The sequence below is a fragment of the Protopterus annectens genome, chromosome 3.part1 (genome assembly GCF_019279795.1).
Source record: "Protopterus annectens isolate FY-2018-M chromosome 3.part1, PAN1.0, whole genome shotgun sequence".
Lineage (NCBI taxonomy): Eukaryota > Metazoa > Chordata > Ceratodontiformes > Protopteridae > Protopterus > Protopterus annectens.
The window spans coordinates 403,464,926-403,473,040 of record NC_056732.1 but is presented as its reverse complement, the minus strand read 5'-3'; positions in this window follow the sequence as shown (position 1 = coordinate 403,473,040).

Sequence of the window (8,115 nt, the reverse complement as noted above, 5' to 3'; positions counted from 1 at the left end):
TGCTGCTGCTTACCTAGTTGATGTTAAACCCCAGGTCAGTATTGCTGCTGCTTATCTAGTTGCCTTAAAAACCCATGTCAATAATGCTGCTTATCTAGTTGCTTTAAACCCGTCAGTAATGCTGCTGCTATCTAGTTGTTGTAAAACACCATGTCAGTTATGCTGCTGCTTATCTAGATGTTGTAAAATACCATGTCAGTTATGCTGCTGCTTATCTAGTTGCTGTAAAACGCCATGTCAGTTATGCTGCTGCTTATCTTGTTGCTGCACAATTGTATGTCAGTTATGCTGCTGCTTATCTGGTTGCTGTAAAACCCATGTCAGTAATCCTGCTCCTTACCTAGTTGCTGTAAAACCCCATGCCAGTAATGCTGCTTATCTAGTTGCTGTAGAACCCCATGTCAGTAATGCTGCTGCTATCTAGATGCTGCAAAACTCCATGTCTGTAATGCTGCTGCCTATCTAGTTGCTGTAAAACCCCATGTCAGTTATGCTGCTGCTAATCTAGTTACTGTAAATCCCCATGTCAGTTATGCTGCTGCTTATCTAGTTGCTGTAAAACCCAGCGTGAGTAATTCTGCTGCTATCTAGATGCTGTAAAACCTCATGTCAGTAATGCTACTTAGCTAGTTGCTGTAAAACCCCATATCAGTAATGCTGCTTATCTAGTTGCTGTAAAACCCCACACCAGTAATGCTGCTGCTTACCTAGTTGCTGTAAAACCTCATATCAGTAATGCTGCTGCTTATCTAGTTGCTGTAAAACTCCATGTGGGTTATGCTGCTGCTTATCTGGTTGCTGTAAAACCCATGTCAGTAATCCTGCTCCTTACCTAGTTGCTGTAAAACTCCATGTCAGTAATGCTACTTATCTAGTTGCTGTAAAACTTCATGTCAGTTATGTTGCTGCTATCTAGATGCTGTAAAACCCCATGTTAGTAATTCTGCTGCTTATCTAGTTGCTCTAAAACCCCATGTCAGTAGTGCTGCTTATCTAGTTGCTGAAAAACCCTGTGTCAGTTATGCTGCTGCTTATCTAGTTGCTTTAAAACTCCATGTAACTTATGCTGCTGCTTATCTAGTTGCTGCAAAACCTGATGTTATTAATGCTGCTGCTTATGTAGTCACTGTAAAACCCCATGTCAGTAATGCTGCTACTTATCTAATTGCTGTTAAACCCCATATCAGTTATGCTGCTACTTATCTAGTTGCCTTAAAACCCAATGTCAATAATGCTGCTTATCTAGTTGCTGTAAAACGCCATGTCAGTTATGCTCCTGCTTTTCTAGTTGCTGTAAAACCCATGTCAGTTATGCTGCTGCTAATCTAGTTCCTGTAAATCCCCATATCAGCAATGCTGCTGCTTTTCTATGCTGCTGTAAAACTCCATGTCAGTAATGCCGCTGCTATCTAGATGCTGTAAAACCTCATGTCAGTAATGCTGCTGCTTATCTAGTTGTTGTAAAACTCCATGTCAGTAATGCTGCTGCTTATCTAGTTGCTGTAAAACCCCATGTCAGTTATGCTGCTGCTAATCTAGTTCCTGTAAATCCCCATATCAGCAATGCTGCTGCTTTTCTATGCTGCTGTAAATCTCCATGTCAGTAATGTCGCTGCTATCTAGATGCTGTAAAACCTCATGTCAGTAATGCTGCTGCTTATCTAGTTGTTGTAAAACTCCATGTCAGTAATGCTGCTGCTTATCTAGTTGCTGTAAAACCCCATGTCAGTTATGCTGCTGCTAATCTAGTTCCTGTAAATCCCCATATCAGCAATGCTGCTGCTTTTCTATGCTGCTGTAAAACTCCATGTCAGTAATGCTGCTGCTTATCTAGTTGTTGTAAAACTCCATGTCAGTAATGCTGCTGCTTATCTAGTTGCTGTAAAACCCCACTTTAGTAATGCTGCTGCTTATCTAGTTGCTGTAAAACCCCACTTTAGTAATGCTGCTGCTAATCTAGTTGCTGAAAATCCCCATGCTAGTTATGCTGCTGCTTATCTAGCTGCTGTAAAACCCCATGTCAGTAATTCTGCTGCTATCTAGATGTTGTAAAACTCAATTTCAGTAATGCTGCTTATCTAGTTGCTGTAAAACTCTATATCAGTAATGCTGCTTATCTAGTTGCTGTAAAACCCCATGTCAGTAATGCTGCTAATCTAGTTGCTGTAAAACCCCATGTCAGTTATGTTGCTGCTATGTAGATGCTGTAAAACCCCATGTCAGTAATGCTGCTGCTTATCTAGTTGCTGAAAAATCCCATGTCAGTAATGCTGCTTATCTAGTTGCTGAAAAACCCTGCGTCAGTTATGCTGCTGCTAATCTAGTTGCTGTAAATCCCCATGTCAGTAATGCTGCTACTTATCTAGTTGCTGTAAAACTCCATGTCAGTAATGCTGTTGCTATCTAGTGACTGTAAAACACCATGTCAGGTATGCTGCTGCTTAACTAGCTGCTGTAAAACCCCATGTCAGTTATGCTGCTGCTAATCTAGTTGGTGTAAATCCCCATGTCAGTAATGCGGCTGCTTATCTAGTTGCTGTAAAACTCCATGTCAGTAATGCTGCTGCTATCTAGATGCTGAAAAATCCCATGTCAGTAATGCTGCTTATCTAGTTGCTGTAAAACCCATATTAGTAATGCTGCTGCTTATCTAGTTGTTGTAAAACTCCATGTCAGTAATGCTCCTGCTAATCTAGCTGCTGTAAAACCCCATGTCAGTAATGCTGCTCCTCATCTAGTTGATGAAACACCTATGTCAGTAGTGCTGTTGCTTATCTAGTTGCTATAAAAACCCACTTCAGTAATGCTGCTGCTTATTTAGTTGCCTTAAAACTCCATGTCAATAATGCTGCTTATCTAGTTGCTGTAAAACCTGTCAGTTATTCTGCTGCTTATCTAGTTGCTTTAAAACCCCATGTCAGTAATGCTGCTGATTACCTAGTTGTTGTAAAACTCCACGTGTGTAATGCTGCTGCTATCTAGTTGTAAAACACCATGTCAGTTATGCTACTGCTATCTAGTTGCTGTAAAACCCCATGCCAGTAATGCTGCTTATCTAGTTGCTATAAAACCCCACATCAGTAATGCTGCTTATCTAGTTTTTGTAAAACCACATGTCAGTTATGCTGCTACTTATCTAGTTGCTGTAAAACCCTATGTCAGTTATGCTGCTGCTATCTAGTTGTTGTAAAACCCCATGTCAGTTATGCTGCTACTTACCTAGTTGCTGTAAACCCCATGTCAGTTATGCTGCTACTCAGCTAGTTGCTGTAAAACCCCATGTCAGTAATGCTACTGCTTATCTAGTTGCTGTAAAACCCCATGTCAGTAATGCTGCTGCTTATCTAGTTGCTGCAAAACCCTGTGTCAGTAATGCTGCTGCTTACCTAGTTGATGTTAAACCCCAGGTCAGTATTGCTGCTGCTTATCTAGTTGCCTTAAAAACCCATGTCAATAATGCTGCTTATCTAGTTGCTTTAAACCCGTCAGTAATGCTGCTGCTATCTAGTTGTTGTAAAACACCATGTCAGTTATGCTGCTGCTTATCTAGATGTTGTAAAATACCATGTCAGTTATGCTGCTGCTTATCTAGTTGCTGTAAAACGCCATGTCAGTTATGCTGCTGCTTATCTTGTTGCTGCACAATTGTATGTCAGTTATGCTGCTGCTTATCTGGTTGCTGTAAAACCCATGTCAGTAATCCTGCTCCTTACCTAGTTGCTGTAAAACCCCATGCCAGTAATGCTGCTTATCTAGTTGCTGTAGAACCCCATGTCAGTAATGCTGCTGCTATCTAGATGCTGCAAAACCCCATGTCTGTAATGCTGCTGCCTATCTAGTTGCTGTAAAACCCCATGTCAGTTATGCTGCTGCTAATCTAGTTACTGTAAATCCCCATGTCAGTTATGCTGCTGCTTATCTAGTTGCTGTAAAACCCAGCGTGAGTAATTCTGCTGCTATCTAGATGCTGTAAAACCTCATGTCAGTAATGCTACTTAGCTAGTTGCTGTAAAACCCCATATCAGTAATGCTGCTTATCTAGTTGCTGTAAAACCCCACACCAGTAATGCTGCTGCTTACCTAGTTGCTGTAAAACCTCATATCAGTAATGCTGCTGCTTATCTAGTTGCTGTAAAACTCCATGTGGGTTATGCTGCTGCTTATCTGGTTGCTGTAAAACCCATGTCAGTAATCCTGCTCCTTACCTAGTTGCTGTAAACTCCATGTCAGTAATGCTACTTATCTAGTTGCTGTAAAACTTCATGTCAGTTATGTTGCTGCTATCTAGATGCTGTAAAACCCCATGTTAGTAATTCTGCTGCTTATCTAGTTGCTCTAAAACCCCATGTCAGTAGTGCTGCTTATCTAGTTGCTGAAAAACCCTGTGTCAGTTATGCTGCTGCTTATCTAGTTGCTTTAAAACTCCATGTAACTTATGCTGCTGCTTATCTAGTTGCTGCAAAACCTGATGTTATTAATGCTGCTGCTTATGTAGTCACTGTAAAACCCCATGTCAGTAATGCTGCTACTTATCTAATTGCTGTTAACCTCCATATCAGTTATGCTGCTACTTATCTAGTTGCCTTAAAACCCAATGTCAATAATGCTGCTTATCTAGTTGCTGTAAAACGCCATGTCAGTTACGCTCCTGCTTTTCTAGTTGCTGTAAAACCCATGTCAGTTATGCTGCTGCTAATCTAGTTCCTGTAAATCCCCATATCAGCAATGCTGCTGCTTTTCTATGCTGCTGTAAAACTCCATGTCAGTAATGCCGCTGCTATCTAGATGCTGTAAAACCTCATGTCAGTAATGCTGCTGCTTATCTAGTTGTTGTAAAACTCCATGTCAGTAATGCTGCTGCTTATCTAGTTGCTGTAAAACCCCATGTCAGTTATGCTGCTGCTAATCTAGTTCCTGTAAATCCCCATATCAGCAATGCTGCTGCTTTTCTATGCTGCTGTAAAACTCCATGTCAGTAATGCTGCTGCTTATCTAGTTGTTGTAAAACTCCATGTCAGTAATGCTGCTGCTTATCTAGTTGCTGTAAACCCCACTTTAGTAATGCTGCTGCTTATCTAGTTGCTGTAAAACCCACTTTAGTAATGCTGCTGCTAATCTAGTTGCTGAAAATCCCCATGCTAGTTATGCTGCTGCTTATCTAGCTGCTGTAAAACCCCATGTCAGTAATTCTGCTGCTATCTAGATGTTGTAAAACTCAATTTCAGTAATGCTGCTTATCTAGTTGCTGTAAAACTCTATATCAGTAATGCTGCTTATCTAGTTGCTGTAAAACCCCATGTCAGTAATGCTGCTAATCTAGTTGCTGTAAAACCCCATGTCAGTTATGTTGCTGCTATGTAGATGCTGTAAAACCCCATGTCAGTAATGCTGCTGCTTATCTAGTTGCTGAAAAATCCCATGTCAGTAATGCTGCTTATCTAGTTGCTGAAAAACCCTGCGTCAGTTATGCTGCTGCTAATCTAGTTGCTGTAAATCCCCATGTCAGTAATGCTGCCACTTATCTAGTTGCTGTAAAACTCCATGTCAGTAATGCTGTTGCTATCTAGTGACTGTAAAACACCATGTCAGGTATGCTGCTGCTTAACTAGCTGCTGTAAAACCCCATGTCAGTTATGCTGCTGCTAATCTAGTTGGTGTAAATCCCCATGTCCGTAATGCAGCTGCTTATATAGTTGCTGTAAAACTCCATGTCAGTAATGCTGCTGCTATCTAGATGCTGAAAAATCCCATGTCAGTAATGCTGCTTATCTAGTTGCTGTAAAACCCATATTAGTAATGCTGCTGCTTATCTAGTTGTTGTAAAACTCCATGTCAGTAATGCTCCTGCTAATCTAGCTGCTGTAAAACCCCATGTTAGTAATGCTGCTCCTCATCTAGTTGATGAAACACCCATGTCAGTAGTGCTGTTGCTTATCTAGTTGCTATAAAAACCCACTTCAGTAATGCTGCTGCTTATTTAGTTGCCTTAAAACTCCATGTCAATAATGCTGCTTATCTAGTTGCTGTAAAACCTGTCAGTTATTCTGCTGCTTATCTAGTTGCTTTAAAACCCCATGTCAGTAATGCTGCTGCTTACCTAGTTGTTGTAAAACTCCACGTCTGTAATGCTGCTGCTATCTAGTTGTTGTAAAACACCATGTCAGTTATGCTACTGCTATCTAGTTGCTGTAAAACCCCATGCCAGTAATGCTGCTTATCTAGTTGCTATAAAACCCCACATCAGTAATCTAGTTTTTGTAAAACCACATGTCAGTTATGCTGCTACTTATCTAGTTGCTGTAAAACCCTATGTCAGTTATGCTGCTGCTATCTAGTTGTTATAAAACCCCATGTCAGTTATGCTGCTACTTACCTAGTTGCTGTAAACCCCATGTCAGTTATGCTGCTACTCAGCTACTTGCTGTAAAACCCCATGTCAGTAATGCTGCTGCTTATCTAGTTGCTGTAAAACCCCATGTCAGTAATGCTGCTGTTTCTCTAGTTGCTGCAAAACCCTGTGTCAGTAATGCTGCTGCTTACCTAGTTGATGTTAAACCCCATGTCAGTATTGCTGCTGCTTATCTAGTTGCCTTAAAAACCCATGTCAATAATGCTGCTTATCTAGTTGCTTTAAACCCGTCAGTAATGCTGCTGCTATCTAGTTGTTGTAAAACACCATGTCAGTTATGCTGCTGCTTATCTAGATGTTGTAAAACACCATGTCAGTTATGCTGCTGCTTATCTAGTTGCTGTAAAACGCCATGCCAGTTATGCTGCTGCTTATCTTGTTGCTGCACAATTGTATGTCATTTATGCTGCTGCTTATCTGGTTGCTGTAAAACCCATGTCAGTAATCCTGCTCCTTACCTAGTTGCTGTAAAACCCCATGCCAGTAATGCTGCTTATCTAGTTGCTGTAAAACCCCATGTCGGTAATGCTGCTGCTATCTAGATGCTGCAAAACCCCATGTCTGTAATGCTGCTGCCTATCTAGTTGCTGTAAAACCCCATGTCAGCAGTGCTCCTGTTTATTTAGTTGCTGTAAAACCCCATGTCAGTAATGCTGCTGCTTATCTAGTTGCCTTAAAACCCCATGTCAATAATGCTGCTTATCTAGTTGCTATAAAATCTCATGTCTGTTATGCTGGTGCTTATCTAGTTGCTGTAAAACCCCATGTCAGTTATGCTGCTGCTAATCTAGTTCCTGTAAATCCCCATATCAACAATGCTGCTGCTTTTCTATGCTGCTGTAAAACTCCATGTCAGTAATGCCGCTGCTATCTAGATGCTGTAAAACCTCATGTCAGTAATGCTGCTGCTTATCTAGTTGTTGTAAAACTCCATGTCAGTAATGCTGCTGCTTATCTAGTTGCTGTAAAATCCCATGTCAATAATGCTGCTGCTTATCTTGTTGCTGTAAAACCTCACTTTAGTAATGCTGCTGCGTATCTAGTTGCTGTAAAACCCATGTCAGGTATGCTGCTGCTAATCTAGTTGCTGAAAATCCCCATGCTAGTTATGCTGCTGCTTATCTAGCTGCTGTAAAACCCCGTGTCAGTAATTCTGCTGCTATCTAGATGTTGTAAAACTCAATTTCAGTAATGCTGCTTATCTAGTTGCTGTAAAACCCTATATCAGTAATGCTGCTTATCTAGTTGCTGTAAAACCCCATGTCAGTAATGCTGCTAATCTAGTTGCTGTAAAACCCCATGTCAGTTATGTTGCTGCTATCTAGATGCTGTAAAACCCCATGCCAGTAATGCTGCTGCTTATCTAGTTGCTGTAAAATCCCATGTCAGTAATGCTGCTTAAATAGTTGCTGAAAAACCCTGCGTCAGTTATGCTGCTGCTTATCTAGTTACTATAAAACCCCACTTCAGTAATGCTGCTGCTTATTTAGTTGCCTTAAAACTCCATGTCAATAATGCTGCTTATCTAGTTGCTGTAAAACCTGTCAGTTATTCTGCTGCTTATCTAGTTGCTTTAAAACCCCATGTCAGTAATGCTGCTGCTTACCTAGTTGTTGTAAAACTCCACGTCTGTAATGCTGCTGCTATCTAGTTGTTGTAAAACACCATGTCAGTTATGCTACTGCTATCTAGTTGCTGTAAAACCC